This window comes from Cynocephalus volans, chromosome 10 (assembly GCF_027409185.1).
Source record: "Cynocephalus volans isolate mCynVol1 chromosome 10, mCynVol1.pri, whole genome shotgun sequence".
NCBI lineage: Eukaryota > Metazoa > Chordata > Mammalia > Dermoptera > Cynocephalidae > Cynocephalus > Cynocephalus volans.
Window position 1 is genome coordinate 66,523,349 of NC_084469.1, and position 22,795 is coordinate 66,546,143.

At 44.8% G+C, this 22,795-nt stretch overlaps 1 pseudogene; it reads left to right on the forward strand.

Annotated features, from left to right (window-relative positions):
• Window positions 1-22,121: 22,121 nt before the first annotated feature.
• Window positions 22,122-22,443, forward strand: LOC134387435 (large ribosomal subunit protein eL33-like; annotated as a pseudogene).
• The last annotated feature ends 352 nt before the right edge of the window (window positions 22,444-22,795 follow it).

Below are 22,795 nucleotides of genomic sequence, written 5' to 3' on the forward strand. Positions count from 1 at the left end.
ATAAAAAACCCCCTCACGTTGGAATATAATTGCCAGTGTAATAGTATTGGGAGGTGGGACCTTTAAAAGGTGATTAGGTCATGAGGACTCTGGCTCATGAATAGATCAATGCCACTATCACAGAAGTGGGTTAATTATCCTGGAAATAAACTCCTTATAGAAGGATAAATTTGCCCCCCTTTTCCGCTTTGTCACGGGCTCTTGCTTGCCTGTCTGCCATGGGATGACACTCACCAGATGCCAGCACCATGCTCTTGGACTTCCCAGCCTCCAGAACTGTGACCCAAATAAACTTCTGTTCTTTATAAGTTGCCCAGTCTGTGATAATCTGTTATAGTAGCAGAAAACTGACGAAGATAGATGATAAAGCACTTCGGGGCTAGCAACATGGAGGGGCATTACCAGCACTAGGACTGAACAGCAAGGGCAGAGAGGCTTCCTAGAGGAAGCTGATGTAGAAGACAGCTGCTGGCAGGAGCTGCAGCTTTGAGATCAGGAGTACGGCTATCAACAGCCTGCAGCTGCAAGGGTGAGCCTAAAATAAGCAACCTTCCATTACTCTCCTTCCACCCTCTAATCCCTTAGCCATGACTCTCATGGGATGCTCCTGAGTGACAGCTCCAGGGAAGGGAGTCTGTCAATGTCTTTGTACAGGCCGGCAGTCCAGGGTCCAGAACAGGCTGAGAGTGGATCTGGGAGCAAATGAGAAGAAACAGTGCACAAAATAAGACAGGTGAAGTAACTGAGACTATGTCCATGCAAATGTCTGTGTGGCTAAAGAAAAAGGGAGATGAGCTTCCATTCACTGAGTTTCCAGCACATGAACTCACTCTTCATAATTCCTGGCCATGTAGCCATTATTGCTTCTATTTTTGCAGAAGAGGAAAATGAGGCCAGAGAGATTGACAGCTGGACTCTGCAGTCATCATCTGGGCCAGATGCAGAGTCTGTGGGCATTTCCAGTGGGAAGGGGGATTAGGCTCTCCCCTGGACCCCTGCAGGGTGACTCTTCCTTGTGCTGTGACCTCAAGTCTCCAGTGTAGTAAAAAGTACTTCCCTGATGACTCTTGATAGAGAAGAGAACAGTTCCCAAGGACAGGTCTCCAGGAATGGGTCCAGGCAGAGGGGAGAGGACTCCGCACAAATGAGATGAGAGCATTAACATGCATCCGCTAGCAGCAGGCGTGGTTAGTGCGCTCTGAGACTGGCAGGACCGCGATGGAACTTAGGACCCCTGAGTGAGGAAGGCTGGGGCTGACTCGGGGCGGGGCAGGCTGGGCCTCAGTCTTCATACCTGCATCTCTGCACGCACGCCTCCATGAAGCATACTTTCTGAGTGCCAACGAGGAGGCTTTGCAGGTGGATGGAAGCACCCCGACGCCTCTTCTTCATGGTCCTCATCTGTCTCCTCATCACAGCCACCATTTATTGAGCTATTAGGTTCCAGGTTTTGTGTCAAGTTCTACATGTCAGTCAATGCATTTGGTCCTCATAACCACACAACACAGTGGGGTGGGTATTATCACTGCCATTTTGCTTATAAGGACATGGGTCACTTAAGGACTTGCATTTTGGTGAGAAACTTATGAGAGAACAGCAGGCACAATCTGGTGTGGGAGCAGAACCCACCAGAACTGTGCCCAGACATTTCTGCCACATAGTGGTATGTGTCCTTGGTCAGTTTTTGTCCAGTCTTGGTTCCCCACCTATTATAAACCTCCCCACGAGGCTGTTTTAAGGAAGAATGAGATGGTTGGCATGAAGCCTCGGGCACATGCACGGCACCCAGAAGCCCTGGGCAAATGGAGGCTGCTATTATTGTTGCTGCTCTAATTTTCATTGTCATACCATCTTTTTGTCCTCTTTCTTACTCTTCTCTTCCTCTCTCTCTCCTGACTTTACTCCTTTCCCAGCCTAAGCACAAGTGTATTGAAAAGACTCTCCAGTCACACCAGGTCTGTTAGGTGTACACACTTATGTTCTTCCCGATGGCCCACACTGGGCTCAGAATGAGGTCCCAGAGAGGGATGGAAAAATGTCTCTGCTCTTCTATTTATGCCAGAGTGTGCCCCGCCTGCCTTCCCTCCCTCCCACCTCCCTTATGCAAGGGCCCAGGAAAACAGCAACATAGCATCAACTATTTCCCCAGCTCACTGAGTACTTCCTCAATGGGCTGATGCTACTTTCCTCCAGGCTTACAGATGTGCAAACTGCATCTCAGTTACAGAATGTGATGAGGTCACTCAGCTCATTACAGGGGAGTCGGCACTGGCAGCAGGTCTGTCCGACGCTGAAACCCTGAACCCCACTTCCTTCTCAATATAGTCACCCCCTAAAGGTCAGTCAGTTACTGTCATCTCCTTTTGTTGGCCCTGCTTTTCTGTTTGGGCTTTCTGAGTGGGCCCCTTCCCTTTGTCCCTATCATAAGCCCTTGAGCTGTCCCTTCCCGGGCTTCTGCCTGAGGCTGAGCAGGTAGAACTTTGTCCCTTCCTGGGGGCTGGCCTTTGAAAAGTTCCAGACAGAAGCTGCAGGACCCTGAGGAGGAGGAAGAACTGGGAGAGAACTAGCGGAGGCGGCGGGAGGTTTCACAGGACCTCTGACTGGCTCAGAACTGGAAATCAGGAGAAGCTGGATGAGCTGGGTGTCGCCTGCCCTGGGTGAGTGTGCTCTTGGGTTGGACAGAGGAGGCTTGGAACAACTGGCGCACTGACAGTGAGTAATAAAGCTCTCAACCCTGTGGTGCAGAGGTTTTTATTAGCTGCTGCATGTACAGATGTAGCAATTTTTAGAACAGAAGAACAGTGACATATACCCTGGGGCTGCTGCAGCTCCTGTAGTCTTGAGCTGTATGTTTTGTATCTCAGACTCTGAGTGGAAGGAAGGGATCTTACCCTGGCTGCCCATGCTGGGAGTAGACCCACAAGGAACGAGCATCTGACCTCTTGTTATAGTTCACACCTAGACTCACCTAGAGGGCTGGTTAGGACACCTCCTGTGTTTCTTTTTCAGTAAATCTGGAAGGAGACCCAAATAGTCACATTTCTAGCAAGCACCTAGGTGATGCTGAGGCTATTCTTCCAGGGACCACACTCTGAGAGTCACTGTTATAGGATTTTTCTTCTCTCTTGTCTGCATATAAGAATCACCTGAGAAGCCTTTAGAGCATAACAAAGCCTGAGCTTCCTCCCAGACAAACAGAAGTGTGGAGCTGGACCTCAGTGCATTTCCAATCCTCCCCAGTTGGTTCTGCTGTATCAATCTACAAATGTCCATCTCAGCATCCCCACTCATCAAAGAACCTTCTGATTGTCATTTTGATGGCAGGGTTGAGAATTACCATCTTAGACCATAGTGGGGGAGGGGGGCAAAAATCCAACAAAATAAATCCACAAAACCGATATAACTCTCTCAATTCTTTTGTATGATTCACTGAATTGGCTAAGGAATATTTATTGAGCATGTATTATGTATCAGGAATTGGGCTAGGCTGTGGAGATAGAAAAATGAAACAGACAGCAGATATCCACTATGCTAACCTGGGGGGCCATTTTTAGTTGTAGGAGCTGCATTCAGAATTAAGTTAAGTGTCTAATATACATGTGTAGATTTTCACACGTGAGTAAATCCATTCTTAACCTACCCTTCCACTGTTTGCAAAATGTCCTAGGATCCTTTTGGGTCTGGCTAAACAGAGGAAATGGAATGAGTCTGCAGACAGGGAACCAACACCCTGTAAAAACTGATCAGGTGAATAACCCTCCTTCAAGATGTGAGAAACCCACCCACTTCTCCCATGCATACATGAAACCTGTATACGGATGATGCCTCTGTAGCCTCCATCCCAAGTACGTTGCTCAGGTCTTCCAGAAAGGAGAAGAGGACATCCTGGATTTTTCATGCATAGAAATCTAGCCAGGTCAAGTTAATGTTGTTTTTTGACTTTTCCCAAAGAATGTAACGTACTGATTTTTCAACATAAGGTGCAAATGTAAGACCCGTGCACCATGCACAAATCCCACACACACCAGGATGGCTCACCTCACAAAGACCACGAGACTGAGACCGCTGCAATCAAGCAAGAGGTTTTTATTCCAGCATGCTGGGGTCGCTCCGTTTTCAGGACAGAAGCGGCCCCGGGCTCTTAACTCAAGCATTTTTTATACAGTTTGGTAGGCAGACTTTGGCAACAGGGTGAGTTGTACACAGCTTATTGGCCATCTGGGGTGACTTTTAATTTCATTGATGGCCTTCAGTGGGGTGGTACACAGACGAGGAACTGGGGAATTGACTAACAGCCCACCCCTTTTGCGTTTAGGCCCCTCCTGGAACTGGGTGAACTTTGGGCTCTTTGGAAAGTCCCTTCCCCCTGGCAGTGGAAAGTCCTAATCTTCTAGCGATGGAAAGTCTCAAGCACCTGGTAACGGAAAGTCCTAAGTATCTGGTATTGTTTACCAAAAAGGTTGGGGGTTATCTCTACCTCTACACAAATCACTAGGTAATTAAAAAATCAAACTATAAGAGTTTTCATGTGGCTCATTGAGATATCTGATGTGCATATAATTTGGAAACTACAAGTCCCATGTGCTTTAGTGCTCATGCTTTTTATTATTACTGCTGTATGAAATAAGATGGTCTGTGAATTCAATCTTAGTAGAACAACTCCAATTCACTCAGCGTGCAGACCCAGTCTAAGTCACAGGTAGTTCAGATGGTAGAATGCCTCCATTGTAGGGCTGTTGGGAGGACTGAATACAGATGAAACATCTGGCATTCTTTCTGGTGTGAAAGGGTTTCAAGATAGGTCTGCAGCCATTTCTCCCCATCCCCAGCACCCTGATCGATATTACTGACTGTCCCTGAGAAGTTAGCCATGCTGATAAAGAAAACTGCTTTCTTGAGGGAAAACCTTGGCAAACAGAAAAGGGATAAATTGGAGCCAGATGAGGTGATGTGAGCCTGGGGCAGGGGAGCAGGAAAGGCTGTATCAAGGTATATACATGTATATGTGTGGCCTTGGGTTCTCTCACACGGGAGAGGGATTCAGCTGTCTGTCACTTGGCATGTGGTTCCTGTAGATCAGTCACTTGAAACAAACATGTTGATTTTCAGTTTCCTTGAGTGCAGATTTCTCTGCCCACATAGCACAGTGAATATAGACTAATTACAAGCAAACTCTAAAAATGTGTGATTACGGGGTGGTTGATTTATAGCATTCTTCCTTATGCCATCCTCTGTCTGTGGCTGGAGAATGAAAGCCAGGCTTTATCTGTTAGACTTGCATGAGCCCCTGGGTCCCTTGGCCTGCCTTGAGGAGATATGGGATTCCTGTTAACTGGGTGAAGCTTCCTAGAGGTTCCCCCTTGTCCTCTCCCCAAAGCAGAGATCATGCTTAGCACCAAAGCTGGAGGGGGGAGATAGTCCCTTCTTCTTGTGTTTCTTTTCTTGGTGTGTGTGGTATGTCTGTACGCTTAAAAATAGAAAGACCCAAGCATTAAGAGATCTGGCCTTCAAATCCTTGTTCTGTCATTATTTTGCTGTGTGACCTTGGGCAATTCCCTTCTCCTCTCTGGGTCTCAATTTCTGACCTGACAAAGACGGGATTGGATGAATTGGCTTTAATATCCAATGGGCTATGAACATGTATATTCACCTTGAGCTCCAGAGATTGATCAAACTGAAAGCATAGATGGGGACAGAGAGGACCCAAGAACTTATTTCATCATTTGTTTTACACATGGAAGACTGAAGGTTAGAAAAAGGAGGAAATACATGTCCCCCACACTTAGTATATATGGCATTAGAATTGTCATTGGGGATACAACGTCCCGGGTTCAAATCCCAGCCCTACCACTTATTCATCAAGGGAGTAGGTGGTTGGTGTTTTTTCCATCTTAGTCTTAGTTCTCTCATGTATAAAATGGTAGAGATATCAATGCCCACCTGATATAGTAGTCCCTCCTTATCCACAGTTTTAATTTCTGTGGTTTCAGTTGCAAATGGTCAACCATGGTCTGAAAATAGGTGAATACAGAACAATAAAATATTTTGAGAGAGAGAGACCACATTCACATAACTTCTATTACAGTGTATTGTTATAATTGTTCTGTTTTATTATTTATTGTTAATCTCTTACTATACCTAATTCTTAAATTAAGCTTATTCACAGGTAGGTATGTATAGGAAAAGACCCAGTATATATAGGGTTCAGTACTATCTGCTGTTTCAGGCATCTACTGAGGGTCTTGGAATGTATGCCCTGTGGATAAGGGGGGACAACTGTAGTGTAATTGTGGGGATTAAATAAAAGCAATTGTCTCTAGCAATCTAGTCTGTAAACGTTTGAGAGCTGGATGGAGCACCCCCCCCCCCATTATTCCTCTTTGTTCCTCAGTTCTCAGCACAATGCTTGGCATAAAATGACCACTTATTCATTATTGAATAAATGAATAATACCTGATTCTGGGAAAACAGCTGTCCTCATGCTTGATGCACGGACTGCGCTCAGGAAGCATTACTTTCCCTCGATTTGTGATCACTGAATGGTGGAGTAAGGACCGTATCCACCTTCCATTGAGACGTGCTCACTTGCAGAGCTACACTGTGCCTTTTCAGTTCTGAAATGAAGGCAGAGAGTTTGTGTGGCTTTTATACGCTTTTAAGTTAATTACTTTAGGTGGAGTTCTTTTACTTTGTATTTTTTTAAAAACAATACTCCAAAGAAATGTCTTCCTTGGTTTTATTTCCATGAAGGCTGGGAAAACACAAGGCTGGGAAAAGCTTATGACATTCTCAATCTCCTACCTCAACTCTGCTGGTGGCATTGGCCCTAGGACTTGCTAGGGGCCAGGGGTACTACAGAGCATGGGCCACATCCTGCTCTCTCCTTGCCCCATTGCTTCTTCCTCTCAGAACTGTGGACCTACATTCAAAGAGGATCCAAGTTAAAGTGGTTTTGTGGGCTACCCTGGGAACTCAGCCACCAGACACTGGAAGGATTCTAGGAGAAATACCTGTGTTTTCTTCCCTGAAGGGGCCACTTCCTCCCCTGTTGTTCAGTGAGTTATCCCCCTTTCCAGTTCCCTTTACTGTACCATGAGGACAGTGGGTTAGGGCCATGCTTCTTACCTGAAACCTTAATTCTGGCTTTCATGTTTGAGTGACACTTACTTTCTAACCATGGTGCTAGATGCTTACATAACTTTATAAACTTTATAACACCTATGATAATAGCTATTACTGATTTTTTAAAAAACTCACTTTAGAGATGAAGAAAACCTAAGTCCTTTGCTCAAGGACTGATGGCTAGCATGCCGCCAACCCAGGATTTGGGGGTTTCTAAGTACCTCTGTTTTCCAGGACCTCATGTTGGCTATCTGCATCTGTGCACCATTTCCCTGTGGTGTTTCACCCACAGAGCTCTCCCGAGAATCAGGGAACTTGCCCATGCCCTGTACCCTTGGTGATAGCCGTCTGCTCTCCAGTGCAATGGTTGCTGTCCCCATCCCCTTGGTCTCTTAGACAAATGGTAAGCCCCAATTGCTGAACCTGCCATTCAAGGTCCCGGTGACTTCTCCAGCTTCATCTCTACCCTGTCTCTTCACATAGCATCTAGTCTATGATAGCTGGGCTCCTCCCCCTTATCATAAACCCTGAACTCCTACCACAATTTTAACCCACATTCCCTTTTGGGACAATGTATCAGTATTCTTTGTAGACTCTAATTTTAAATTTATGTTTGTAACTAAATCTTTCCATGCATTTAAAAAATTTCTCTGTTCTAGAGATCCTCAGGATAGCATCCATTAGAATGATTTAGAGTGCTAGCGGGTTTTTAAAACACAAATTGCTGGGCTCCACTCCCAGAGTGTCTGAGTCAGTACATTTGGGGTGGGGACTGAAAATCTGTATTTCTAACAAGTTTCTGGGTGATGTTGATGATGCTGGTTTGGGGTTTTTAAAATAAGCACTGTTTTAGTCTTTCATTCAATACATGGTTACTAAGAATCTCTTAGGGCCTTGCTACTAAAAGAGTAAAGAATGGCCTTTAAGAATCCCACAGTCTAGGTATCAGTTCTCAAGCTCAACTACCAGTTAGAATCACCTGGGGAGCTTTAAAAAATTACATGACTGGTCCCAACCCAGAGCAATTGATCAAAATCTCTGAATTGGGGCCTGGCATTGTTATCCTGTTAGCTCCCCAAGGGATGCTAATGTGTAGCCAACCAGGGTTGAGAACCACTGGTCCAAGAAGGAGCAATCTTGTAAATATAAAACTACTCTGCTAGAATCAGCAGGATATCTCAGGGAAGTGATTGGGCCGAGTTAGAGGGAAGAGCTTAAACTGGGTGTCAGCAACTCTGGATTTTAGTTCCATCTCTGCTTTGTGACTTCAGGCAAGTGTCTCAGCCTTTCTTCTGAGACCCAGGGCTTTGGTGGCTCTGGAGGATCTCTGAGTGCCTCTCCCCCTTCTACATTGATGATTCTAATGACATGAGGATGAGTCTCTGCTTCACTACAGATATTAATAAACTTAAGGACTGCCATATTACTGCAAATAACAAAGGAAAAGTAAAAAATAAAGCAAACCTGGCTTTTTGGAGGCGCTAACACCAGATGGGAATAACAGCTCGAGGGGCCACGAATTCCATCTCATCCATCTTGCCTTGTAGAAAGTAGTATGGTTTTGCCAATGAAGCTTTCTTTTCCTAGAGCAGTGGTACTCAAACTGTAGTACCTGGACCAACAACATCAGCATCCCTTGGGACCTTGTTAGATATGCAAATTTTTGAGCCCCACCCCTGACCTACTTAATCAGAAACTCTGTGGGTAGGATCCAGCAGTCAGATGGTTGTGAAATGCTAGAGAAATGCTGCTGTGGTTTGTAGCTCCTCCCCAGCTCCAATCTCAAATGAGTGCAAGGAGTCAACATCAACTGCAAATTCTGGGTGTCTCTGTAGAATATCTAGTTTTCCAGTTTTGCATAAAAAGAGATGAAAGAGAATTTGGCAGTGTGTGTTGCATTCACCTGCAATTTTTGCCTTGCTCAAATCATGAACACATCCTTCTACTTGCTTTTGGTTTTGGAATTGAATATCCTTTGCTTAACACATAAAAGGAAGGAAGAACTTCTACCATATATGATAACCAAGATGGTTACTTTCTGTATGTGTGCCGATGTCCAAGTTCACTCTTGTGATGGTCCTAATACTGCAGTTCTGGTGATCTAATTCGATTATGTTGGAGAAAAGTCATTATTTAGATGTGTGTTGTTTTGTGCAAAGAGAGTGCCAGAACATTCATCGGGAATGTAAATAAGCAGCTGGACCATGATTCTGGCTTGCAAAAGGGTGGGCTTGAAAGGCTTTGGAGGAGAATGGCCACTTTGTGTCAAAGAAGTTCAAAGGGAAGGTCTCCTTTACTTTCAGCACAAGAGAGGGCTGCCTATAAGGATTCTAGGTCTGCTTTTATGAATATAAGACTCTAAGAAGTGTTGCAATTGTGAACTGTGGGAGACAATGTCACCTTGATCCACCAATTTACTGCTGCCAGCAGTCAAAAGAGCTAACCATCTTCATATGCTTCTCAATCCACTTTCATTTGATCACCCAAAGAGGTGCCTAGGACAATAGTCATGGGATGTGACATTGATGTGATATATATTTGCTTCAACTTAAAAGAGCAGGTGGCTTTGAAAAGCTCAAAACTAGAAGAGGATTCTGATTTCCCTTCCAGCTCCCTGGCACCCCGAGGAAGTAAAAATAGGGTTTTGTATCAATCTGACTCTTGTTTGACTGAAGTTTCCCCTAATGATAATCATCTCTGTAGCCCCCCAAATCCGTCAATGCCTCTCAAACCATCACAACATCTGCCTGCTGTCAGGAAGACTCTGGAAAGCTTTAGCATCGCATACTGCTTTGGTGACTGTTCACTTGAAAAGGTTTCTTTAAATTTCATCTCAAGATGATAGCACAAAACCCAAACACGGGGTAATGCCATTTTGCTGCCTGCTCAGTTTAATTGATGTCTGGCTGGTTCCCCCACCCCTCTTTCAATTTAGCTCTGGAAACATCTGTCTTTTTAATCTACCAATAGAGTCTTGAAAGGGTAACAAACCTGTTAGATAAAATATCAAAGTTATGAATTCTGATTTAATAAATGTGCATTCAAGAGATGATTCATGGCACATATGATAGCTTTCAATTGCTTTTTCAAACAGTTCATGCTTCATTTCATTAAGAGTTCCAGTCAATGCCAACTGATTAATTATCACAGCACTAGTTATCTTTTGTTTAGAAAACACATTCACAGGACCTGTCTGGAGCAAGGCCATATAAAAATTTATTTAAAATGCAAATAGAAATGTTTTAAAATAGATACTTTTATAAGCGGTTTTAGAATTCCACTAGAATGACACTAGAAGTCATTCATTTCTTTGCTTAAGAAATGCCTGTGGGTACCTATAAGTATCTCTAAGTGTTTCACTTGGAGGATGCACACTCCCTGCCCTCAGTGAGCTTATTGTCTAGAGACTGAAAACCTTTTTGGTAAATTATTTCAGTCTGAGGAATTCTGAGTCTTGATGGTTTAGAATTTATGAATTAGAGTCCTAGGTGGACTATAAAGTGGCTGTGTGACATTGAACAAGACATGTCAACTTTCTCCTGTTTCAGATGAACTTGTGGGCTCTGTTACCCTTCAGGTTCCTAGTAGCAACGACATTATATAATCCTAATTCTCCGGGGATTATTATTTGCCTTTCACTGCAATCTCAACAAAAGGGACCGTAGAATGAAGACACTGGGGTTTAGTGAAGTCGCACTATGAAGTGGAACATTTTCATTTCAGAGGACCTACTGATCTTTTTCTTACATTCTGTGTTTTTATACTGTTGCCATAATTGCAAAAGTCAAAGAGAAGATTTTATTTTTGGGAGATATTAAGCAACTCAGGTGAAAATGAGTGGCTTTTTCATTTCATGTGTAGTCTCTGAAGGTTTTTTAAAATTATATTTTCATAATTAAAAAACAAATCTTCTTAAAACAAATACAGAAGATGGGGAAACTACTTAACCACTTGACCCCTGGAGACAACATGTGTATTGGCTGATCCTATGGAAGTGACCACTTACACAGCTGGCTTCCTCCATCACAACTTGGCTTGCTCCAAATAACCTTGTCCCAGGAGTCATCAAAGGTGGGCACCTTCTTGTAATTGCATTCTTCCATGTTTGTGTTCTCTGATAAATTTGAAATTCCATGAAGGGAGGAAACAAGCCTGCCCCAATTCATAAGTGATTCCCCAGGGCCTGGCAGAATCACAGTTGTACTTAATACTTATCTGGAAGATGAATAGATGTATGTATTCTGGGTTTTCCAACTGTATGGAAGCATGAAAACATCACACTTAAGCATGTGGGTCTTTGCTTTATGCCCATTTTCCAGGTAGGGAAGGCTGAGGCTGAGTTCCAAGCCTCTCACACTGTGTACTCATGCAGAGAGCAAAGTAGCTCTTGGCCTGAATCCAGCTCTATGCTGTCTCACTTCATCAGAAAATATCCTCTTTCTGGTCATACCAGGTTTTTCTCATTTTGCAGGCTGTAAGAGCTGAATTTCTAACTGCCAGCAAGTATTTATTTGTGCCTCTGTCTGACAACAGGGTAGCTCTCCTTTTCTGGTCTTCCCTGCCTGACCTCATCCTTAATAATCTCACTGTCATGCTGCTCCCGCTCCCACTCCTCCATAGCAGCTGGTGATATTTGCTCCCCTTTGCTGAGCTGCCTTGGGTAGACCGCTGATGTGAAAAAATACTGTTCCTCTGGCAGCCTGAAGCGTGTTCAAATCAAGCTCCTTTACTGAAGTTCAAAGACAACTGACCATCTAGTATCAATGGTGATATTTAACCAAAAAGAGAGGTGCAAGAATGCTGGAATGCTGGTCCTTCCAACCTTTTATCTGAGCCTGATGAGGTGGCTCCTTTGTTGGTTATGCAAGTATTTCTGAACAGTGCACAGAGATCCTCACCTTCCACCTGCCTCTTACAGTCCATAGCATGCTGTGGGCCTCTGGCTTCCTATAGAACTGGGTTGTGGGGATAAAGTGCAATATTCTAGAATACAAGCAACCTATGAAGGAAACAGCCTTGACCTGAAATTCTACCAGTCTCATTTCAAGATCACAGCTCCTTTCCCTGCCTACTGTGTGGCCTTGGGAAAGTCCCAGAACCTCCCTCAACCTCATCTGTAACATACGGTGGAGCATCTGGAGAATACAAAAGGTACTTTGGGCCTGGGTGTGCAATGATCGTCTGAGCACTGGGGGAAACTGCAGGGAGGAGAGAGGGAGAGGATGCGACATTTGACATCAGGAGACCTCGATTCCAGTCTGGGCTTTGCCACAAGCCTGACCTTGGAGCTGTGTCTGTCTCTCTTGCCCTTGTTGCTGGGTTTCTCAGAGTTTGCCCAGCACAGAGTAGGCCTGCAAGAAACGTATCCTCAGAATTTGCTCTCGTTGGATGAATTGATCTCTTGGAACGCCTCAAGCTCCAGTGTCCTTACCTGTAAAATGGGGATAATAAGTCGCACATCTCAAGGTGGTTGGAAAGGACGGCGATGATGTGTGGCAAGTGCTGGCTCCAGTGTCTGGCACGGGGTCAAGACTACAGGCTGAGTTCCCATTTTTGTTGGTTTATTCAGGCCATCTACTTCCAAGAGACTCTACCTACTTTCTCCTATTCTGCATTCGGACCAGACGGTGACAGAGCGGAGAGCCATGGAGTGCCTGCTCTAGACCGGCATGCAGCATGTGCTGTCAAGTTTCATCCTTGCAGTAGCCCCGAGATGCAGAATTATTATGACTGTCATTGCCAGGTTAAAAAAGAAGAAACTGGCCCCCGGGAAGGTGAGAGATTTCTGTGAGGTCACCCCGTTAGGAAGTCATAGCACCAGGTTTCAAACCCCAGGTCTGCCTGACTCCAAAGGGCTGCTCTTTCCAGCTGTCACCTTCCAGGGCTGGGGCTGTTTGATTTACCTGCCAAAGTCTGTCCACTCACCTCTGATCCAGAGTCTTTCTTGATGTGACCAGTCCTGTGACCCTTGGCCTCCTCTATTCCCCAAAAGGAGGTCTTTGCTGCCCAGTTTGGTACCCCGTGGCAGACAGCATGGATCAGGCTGAGGGGATATTGGCAAAGAAATAACCACAGCATCATCATGCCCTCTAACCGTGTTTGATCCAATGGCTAATGGGTCATTAACAAGGAAGACTAATTGTAGGTGTGCCTTGCCTGACGGTTGCTACTAGATCAATGGCCATTTATCATGCTCCAGCTTCCCTGCCTGGGGTGCAGACAATGGCATCAGATTGGTACTGGCATCAATTCCTGGGAAGGTAAACACACTTTATAACTGTCCCTGGTGCTAGTCAACGCCCTCCAGGGCTTTCCTGTGGTGGGAGCCTGGAACTGCGTTGGTTGGCATTCCTCTGCCCAGAAACGGGCCTTTGTATCAAAATATTCTCAGCGTGTGACACGCCAGGCCCAGGGTGCACATTGGAGATGGCATGTTTGGTCCCGAAGGCACCCAGCAAGCCTCCTCTTGAAACAGCACCAGCTAGACAGAATCAATTTCCCATTGACTTTCAGCTCCATCTCAGACACAGTGTAATTCTTGTCTGAGGGTTTATAAAGGCCATTGACTGTCTTATAAAAGATTTAAACACTTACCTCGTGGCATTCAGGAGCTCTATCTATCATGACGCCTTTTTGACAATTTGTGGGGGTGGGGATGAGGTGAATGGGGTGGTTGGTGTGGCCATGACAGGCATGGCTTAGAGAGCCAGTGTCCACCAGACCTGCCAGGACAGAAAAGTGAATGCATCCATTGCAGGAACCCCTAATTCCTCACCCAGGGACTTTTCTCCATGGAGGGTCAGGCTGTCCTTGCTCTGTTTTGGTAACAAATCACGTGTGACACAAGATAAACCTTACCCCAGCACTGCTTATGCTGGAGCCAAGCACATGTACCTGGGTCATGACTGATGCCGGAGGCATCTCTTTAGCAGGCACAAAGCATTTTATAGCCAACAACAAGGGTCACAATGATGATGATCGTTCGTACCTGGATAGCCCCCCTACATAAGGTATGTCTCTATCTATTCCCTTCTTAACCCACAGAATAACTCCGGGAGGCAGGCAGAGCCAGGACTGCTATACTCACGTTACACACAGGAAAACTGAGAATCGAAGAGGTTAAGTACCTATTTGGCCAAGATAATTTCAATTTTCAGCGTGTACAATTTACCTCACGCCTACCCTTCTACCACCTAGTCTCTTTCCACCCACCACTCTGTTGTGGTTTTTCCTAGGGAAAACAAGAGAAATGAGGTGATAAAATTTCTTCCCTGGAGGAGCTTAGTCCAGTGGGTGGTATAGACATGCAGTTGGGCAATCGCATTCAGTGCGTTTGGTGCTATAATAGCTTTATGGTGAAGGAATATGGGAGCATATGGAACAGGATGATCAGAACTCTGTGGAGGGCAGGAGGTGGTCAGACAAGCATGCCGTCAGGGCACGGACACAGGCTCTATGGCATGAGGAAATCTCACCTGCTTGGGGAGTTGCAACAGTGAGTGTTAGAGAAAAGATGTATGGGGTACAGGATGGGGAATGACAGATGACCATGATCTGACCCCCTTTTCATCTCTGATGGCATCTCCCACTCCTCTTCCTCTTGCTCACTTTGTTTTGGTGACACTGGTCTTTGTGCTGTGTCCCTAATACATCAGATGTGCTTTACCCTCAGGGCCTTTGCACCGGCTTTCCCCACTGCCATTGTCTAGACCTTCCTCTAGATATCTTTGAGACTCACAGCCCTATCTCCTCCAAGTCTTCGCTCTAATGTCATTTTCTCAGTGAGGCTGATTCTGACCACCCAGTTTACACTTGCAGCCCTCCCACCTCATCCGCAGAACTCTAGATCTCCTTTCCCTGTCCTACCTCTTCTTTTTTTCCATAGCCCTTACCACCTTCTAACATACTATGCAATTCACGTCCTTGTAGTAGTTTTTATAATGATTACTGCTTTCTTCCTCAGTTAGAATGTAAGCTCCATGAAAGCAGAGGTCATTGTTTCCAATTTATCCCAAGTGCCTAGAACAGTGCCTGGCATGGAGTAGGTACTCTATAAAGATTTGTCAAGTAGATGAATCAATAAATGATTGGCCTTCAGTGAGTAGTAAGGTGAAGGGTTGTAATTCATTCTTGCGGACGATGGAGAGCTTGGAATTTTTTGTTGTGGATGATGGAGCTGAAAGAAGTTAAGCAGAGGAGTTAAGAGGTTATATTTTGTTTCAAAGGGCATCTCTGGTGGTTTTGTGGAAGGGCAGAAGAGGATCGGGAAGAGATAATCCAGGTGAGGGGTGAGGAGGAGGTTCTGGGCTGAGGTGGGGAGTGTGGGGACTGAGGGAGGGAGACGTCTCATGGGAGTTGGATAGAGTTGGCTGCATGGGTTGCTCAGAAAGCAGGACTAAAGCTGGTAACTCAGTTACAGGCTGAGCGACAGGGTGGAGAATCTGGTTGTTAATTAACTCTGAGGCCATGATTAGGGAAAGCATGTTGTGTAAAACTTGTGTGTGCATATGTGTGTGTGTCTGTGTGTGTGTGCAGTAGCAAGAGAGGTGAATCCACTCTTTATGCAGGCTTTGTTAGCAATGTCCATGGCACTGTGCATTTGGCTTGGGTGGCAGGGCCACTTAGAATGAAATTGGCCTGGCCACCAGAGGAATGGTTCAGAATTGGTAACTGGCCCAGTAGAATGCCAGTGGGAAGAAAACAAACATGAAACAGAGTGGTTATGTGACTGCCCTCTGCTAGTGCTCCAGGCTGGCACCAAATGCACTACGGAAAATGATTTATGGCTCAGAGAGGACACCGTGCTTCCCCTAGTCAGAGCAGGCAGCACAGGACTCATTTCCTGGTGGGGGCCAGAGTCAGGGGCTCAGCGTGTCCTGCTCCCTTCTGGGCTAGGTGCATCCTGTCCTTACTCTTTTTGGAGGCTCCTTGGTTGTCTCTTCTTCCTTCCCCACCTCCTCATCACATATTCATATGGTTGCCTGTGGCCCCCAGGACGTCTTATCTATTGCAGCCTCTGTGCAAACACACACAGAGCCCCAGCTGCTAAGGAGCTTGGTAGACACCCCACCCTCCAGTGGCAAAGGACCAGGTTTTTATCTCAACTGTGCTATAGACACTAAACATAGGACCTAAGGAAAATCCCGTTTCTCCTTAGAATTTCAGGGTCTTCATTTGGAAAGGAGGATATTACTGACTTCATTTGAAAAGGAGGCTATTACTGACATCATTTGGAAAGGAAGACGTTACTGAATATCTAGGTTGGAATGCTGGAATTTGAAGGGTGGGGGCTGGAACATACACTGGGTACACTTGTGAGCTAGAGGAAGGGCACTTTGGTCCTGGACTTGCAAATATCATATCAGATAACATCTGGGTCATATAAAAGTTGTCTCTCACAACATCTTCTCTGTTGGGTGGTGCCCTCTGTGGTAGGTAGGCAGTTATCCCAAGAAATAACTACATAAAATCATGCCTTGAAAGGGCATTTCCATTATTCCATAAAAACATTCCAATTTGGGCTACATTTGATTTTCCTCTGAAATTTCTGGAACACTTTTATCTCATACTAAAAGCATTTTATGAAAGAGGAATATGCATAAAGTAGAGGGGAACTCACGCCCACTTAGATTCTCAGGCACCGTACTCCAATTATCCCTTGTGGTGGCCGTGTCCACTACTCCCAGATCACAAAGGGCCTTCCTGTGTACCATGCAGAGGAAAGTAGATTTTTGTCCTGCAGTGTCGTAGGAACTATTTTAGTGTGCTGAGCAAGGAGAGTAGCATTCCTATTTTCCTTCTTTGGCATGGGGGGGCTGCAGACTGGGGAGTGTTAACTACTTGTCTTTGGATGAGCATGGAAGTCCAGAACAAGCCACTGATGGATAGAGAGATGGGAAGGATTTAAAAGCTATTAAGCAGGTGGAGTCAGAACTGATGAAACTTTGAATTATTGGATAAGAGAATGAGGAAGAGGAGGGAGTCAAGTACAACTCCACATTTGATACTGACCTTCTTAGAGTAATTTCATGGGAAGAGAGGCTGCAGAGCGAGTAGAATCTGGTGAAGGAGCAGAGAGGGAAGTGTAGATAACTCTTTGAAGATGCTTGTCTGGGAGAGGGGGCTGGAGGGAGGTGTGGGAACTCTGAGCATATTTATTGGCTGAGGGGAAGGGGAATTCAGTGAGGAGACACCTGGCAGCACAGAATCCAGAAGTGACCACTGATGAGTGAGAGTCCTGGAGAGCTGAACAGGTACAGAGGAAGGTGGAAGTAGACATATCTTCCTCTGAGGAGGTGGATGTGGTAAGAAGGGATGTGAAGATATTTAAATATGCAGGCAATGAAACAAAGCTTTGGGGAGTTTACACCCAATCCCTTATTATCACTTTGAAGTAGAAAGTGAGGCCCTCTGCTGTGGGGCTGGGAGTGGATGTGGTGGCTGGTGGCTCGAGGACAGCGGAGCCATGGAGGAGATCTGTCTGGGGACCAAGAAGTGTCAGTGTCACAGCTGGACCCAGGATAGGGCATGACTGGGTCATTTTCTCCAGCATGAGGTGGAGACCAGGGATGCGGGAATGGGCAGCAACAGGGGCAGGTGGTTGGGTTCTGCTGGGAAGCGTGGTAGAGGAGCTCTACAGCAAGAACCCAGAGAATGATTAAAGTGATGGATTACAGTGGTGGAATGAAGGGAGGATTAAGCTGGGAGCTGATGTGCTTAGAGAACAACTCAAGGGACTGGACATCATGATAAGATCAGACAAAAGATGCCACTTAATTAAGGGAGCTGAAAAGAAATAGGCTGTGGTCAGATGTTAGATTTTAAGATATTAGAGCCAAAAACTTTCTAGATGATGGTAAAGCCCATGGTGTGGCAATTGACAGTGAAGTGGAGGAGAAAATGGTCACTAACACGATGCTGAGCACAGCATTAAACACTTTAGATGGGCCCTCCCCTTAGATCTCATAGCAATGCCTATTTTAAAGATGAGAAACTGAGGCATAGAGCGAAGAAGCAACTTGCTCAGGCCACCACAACTGGTCCTCGTCAACAGCTGGGATGTGAAGCTAGGTGGTCTCTTCCACCTTCAGTTGCTACTCAGAATGCCCTGATGACAGATTATTGTGTCAGTTCTGTGTACATCCCTCAGGATGGTGGCACTTGTTGGGCTGGAGTGGAAGATGATAAAACAGGGAGTGAGCCTTTCATGAAATGTTGATATGAAACAAAATGATAGCCATAGGTCAACTGCCCATGGCAGCTCTACCCCTCATGGGCCATCTATAATGGCTAATTCAACTCTGGGCATGTTCCTCACCTCCTGTGGGCTTTGCAGATGTAGAAGCTGTGTGTCTCAGAACTGGAGACCTGCTCCAAGAGGTGTCAGCACCCCAGATGCATTTCAAATTATGTGGTTGCTTTCCTCAGAATAATCCTCCCGGCATGGTCTGGATGCAGGCAAGTGGATTATGAATACTCTGGGTGTTTGCCAAGTTTGTCCAATTATCCCAATTGCTTTTTTTTCATTATTCTAATTTAAATCCTTTTTCCTCTCTGTTTGTCTCATCATTAAGAGGTAGCATGGCATGGTAGAAATATCTTTATTCACTTGTTTATTTGGCAGCTATTTTTTGGATCCTTCAATAAACACTGGGACCTGCGTTTTGGAGAAAGGTGGGCTTGGGTTTAATCCCTGTCAGTGGGGTATCCATGTAGACAGGGACCACATAGCAGCATACTGTGGATGTCACAAATGAGCAAAGCAATGATAGGGGAACTCTGCAATGGTGGGGAAACTCATTAAACTCTTGGATCCTAAGTTTCTTTCTTTGTGCAATAGGGCTTTTGTATCACACTGACAAGGTGTTAGTGAGAAATCAGAAAGAAAATATCAGTAAAGACCCAGCATATGGCTGCATCCAAACCTGTTGATTCCTTGTCCCTCAGATCCCCGACAGGGAAATGTCATTCCCCAGATAAATGGGCAAGCAGGTGGCATAGTGGTGGCCAGCAGAGTGTATTTTTTATAACTGCATAGCAGGCACCAAAGGTGATTGGCAGCTGTGGGTGTAGAGGGCTGTGTGTTTAATTAACCCAGCTGAGAGACGTAAATATTTTAAAGAGTTAATTTCAGAGCTCACTCCTTTATTTATATCAGCAAAGCTCCAGCCTGCCTCTTTCCATGGTTTGGCTGGTCTGGAAAGGGTCTGGCCAGGGAATGTGGTGGGATCTGCTTGGCCCAGGCTTTGCACAATAATCTTTGATGCTGGGACTGAACCAGGTGTGAAATAGTCCATGATGCCTTACCATTTAGAGAACTGAAATTGCATTCTTTACACCAGATACATTTTCCAGATGATCCAGGACTGTTCTTCTCTGGCAGCTTTAATTTTAGCATTTCTGAGCCTTGAATAATAAGGTCATTGGGTCTGGTGGGAACTATCCTCACTCTGGCTTTGTGGGAAATCAGTGTTATGCCTTGGCCTTGCTGGGTGTTTCAGCTTGCATAATATATTGTGTTTATAAATGTTTCTTCTCACACATGTCCTGCCTCTTGTTCAAACACAAGAAGCACCGTGGTCCTGTGTAAAGGGCAAAGGCTTTTGAGTGAGCCTTCCTGGGCTTGATTCCTGGCATCCCTCTTCTCTGATCTCTATTATTATTACACAATAAGTGAGTCCAGTGACATAATGCACTGACATGAAAATGCCACACAAAATGCAAAGAGCTGTATAGATATTAGTTACAGTTTATTTCTCATTATCCTTCAGTGTGTAGACCAAGGCCCACTATTTGATGATAGTCTTCAAGAATGTGACAGATTGTTTTTTGTTTGTTAAAAGATCACTAATTTCTCAGGTCATTAATAGAGAATAGGAGCAAAAATCCCTCAATGTTTATGCATTCATTATTTACCTCTAAAAGCAATATTTGAATGGTATTTGGATGGTTGCTCTGAAGTTTTGAGAATCTATTTTCAGGATTTCTTTTTTTCTTCTGCTTCTTTTTTTTTTTTTTTCTTCTAGTTTTAAAAGTCAGTGCATCATCCTCAATGACTTTAATGGAGATGAAGTGAATGAAATTCACAATGTTGTCAATGTTAATAAAAAAAAAAAAAAACATCAGATTTCTCAGGCTCTATGAACTGGGAATAGTAAGAAAAGTCAATGATCTGGCTTCAGGGATGCAACTGAAGATTGGCCCAAGGTCCCTCTTCTCTGTCTCTACCTCACCCACAGCAGCACTCTCATCTTGCACACTCTATCCTCAGTGTACCCTCCTCTCCTCAAGAATATGTCATGGCTCCCTATTTCCCCGTGGGTTCTCCAGAGTCCAAATGGTGCCCTCTCTCTTTGACGTTATTCTCCAGATCTCTCCTACTAAGGATCTGTGTTCAGTGTTAGTCTACTGTGTTCGTCTAAAGATTTACTGTCAACTTGCATGTCAGTTTTTGTAAGATTGGTGTCCCTGAGGTGTACCTCCAGCAGAGCACTGCTATTATGGTTTTCCATGCCACTTCCCCTACAAGAATGATCTTCCTTCTAAACTTTACTCAGTGCCAGCCTCACTTTCTGCACTTATTTGTCTTACACAGATCAGAGAAGAGGACCATGCCCCTTATGGACATATATTGTACCAATTCAAGGCTAGTTGGAAAATTCTCACAAGAACGGTTGCTTTTCAAGATGGTGAAATCTTGGCAACTAACTGTGTTCCAGCAGATCCCTGTTAGGAATAATTGCCCCTCTTGAGAAACTGCTTGGTTGCTACATGCAAACCTCATCTTTCCTATGGACTGTGAGCAAGCTGGAACTATTGACTCTGTCTAGTGACATAGCTTCTACCATAGCATCCTCAAAAAGTTCACCAAATGCATTAGTATGGGTTCTCATGGGTCTTCAGAGGCCCTGGCCATTGAATCAGGAAAATGCTCAAATACTGGTAAACTCAGCTCTCTCTCCCTGGCACATATGAAATAGGACCAAAGCACGGAGGCAGTGATTAGAAGAGGTTTGTTTAGAATAGTGTATATGTTTTCTATTGCTATTACAGGTTACCACAAATTTAATGACTTACAACAACACAGGTTTATTATCTTATAGTTCTGTAGGTTGGAAGGCTGACATAAGTCTCACTAGGTTAAAATCAGTATATTAGCAGGACTGTGTTCCTTTCAGAAGCCTTTTGGGGAGAATTCCTTTCCTCACCTTTTCTAGCTTCTAGATGCTTCCCACATTCCTTGGCTCATGGCCCCTTCCTCCATCATCAAAGCCAGCAATGCTGCATCTCTCTGATCCTTCTTTCAGCACCATATCTCCTTCTGACTCTCTTGTCTGCCTCCCTCTTCCATTTTTAAGGGCCTCTGTGATTACACTGAGCCCTTATCAATAATCCGGGATAATATCCCTATTTTAAGGTCGGTTTATTAGCAATATTAATTTGATCTGCAGCCTTAATTCCCTTTGCTATATAACCTAGCATATTCATAGATTGCAGGGATTGGGGCATGAATATCTTTGGGAAAGCCATTATTATGCCTACCACAAACACAGATTAGGACATATGGTCCCCCAATCCACTTTTTCCTCTCCCAGAGTGAAGGCATTCATATATGTAAGGGACATCCTCACTGAGACTTGATCTATTGAGAGAATATGGGCCATGGCTATGTAGAACCCTTGGTAAATCAGCCAGTCCACCAGTAATCAATCAGCCACCCAAACAATACATGTTTACTGATTACTGCTACATACTAGAAATTCTGAGACTACTGGCTCTCATCATGTGGAATGAGAGTAAAGGACCTTCTCTTGAAGGAAACAGAGGTCATAAAAGGTGTCATTGGACAGACAAGGGCATTTCTGGCAGAGGGCACAGAATGTGAAAATCACAGAGGTGTGGACATGTGCAGCATGTTCAAGAATCTGCCAGCAGCAATCCTTCTGCCATCTTGGAGCCTGAGGAGGTGTGCTGGGATCAGGAATTCTAAAATGCCAAATATGTCTGGAAGGCTATGGCCCAAGGCCATTTTTGCTGGCAGAGTCTTCCAAACCAGAGGGAACACACAGCTCTTAAAATTGATGGTGTTTATGCCTGAGATGAATCTAAATTTTATTTAGGAAAGAGATACACTTATGTGTACAAAGCAGTGATAACATAGTGACTCCTGACAGCAACCCAAACAATGCCAGAGTTATCTGGGGAAAGGTAACTTGCACCCATGGAAACAGTAGTATGGTTTGTGCCAGATACTGAAGCAAACTTCCTGATAAGGCCATTAGACACAGAATCCATGTGATGCTATACCCTTTAAGGGCTTAAACCTAGACAGACAAAATTCTGGGTTGGGGGGTGGGGGGTGGAGAAAAAAGAATTAAGCAGTAGTTTGATGTGATTTGACCAAAGATGGTTGAGGAGCAGATGAGAACTGAAAAATTATAGGGTGTAGGTATGTTACAGGCTGAGTTGTGCCCCTCCAACTTCATTTGTTGAAGTCTTAACTCCCAGTAGCTCAGAATATGACTATATTTGGAGATAGGGCCTTAAAAGAGGTAAGAGATTAAATGAGGTCAGATGGGTGGTCCCTAATCCATTGTGACTGGTGTCCTTATGGGGAAGAGGAGATTAGGACACACACACACACATACACACACACATACACACACACACACAC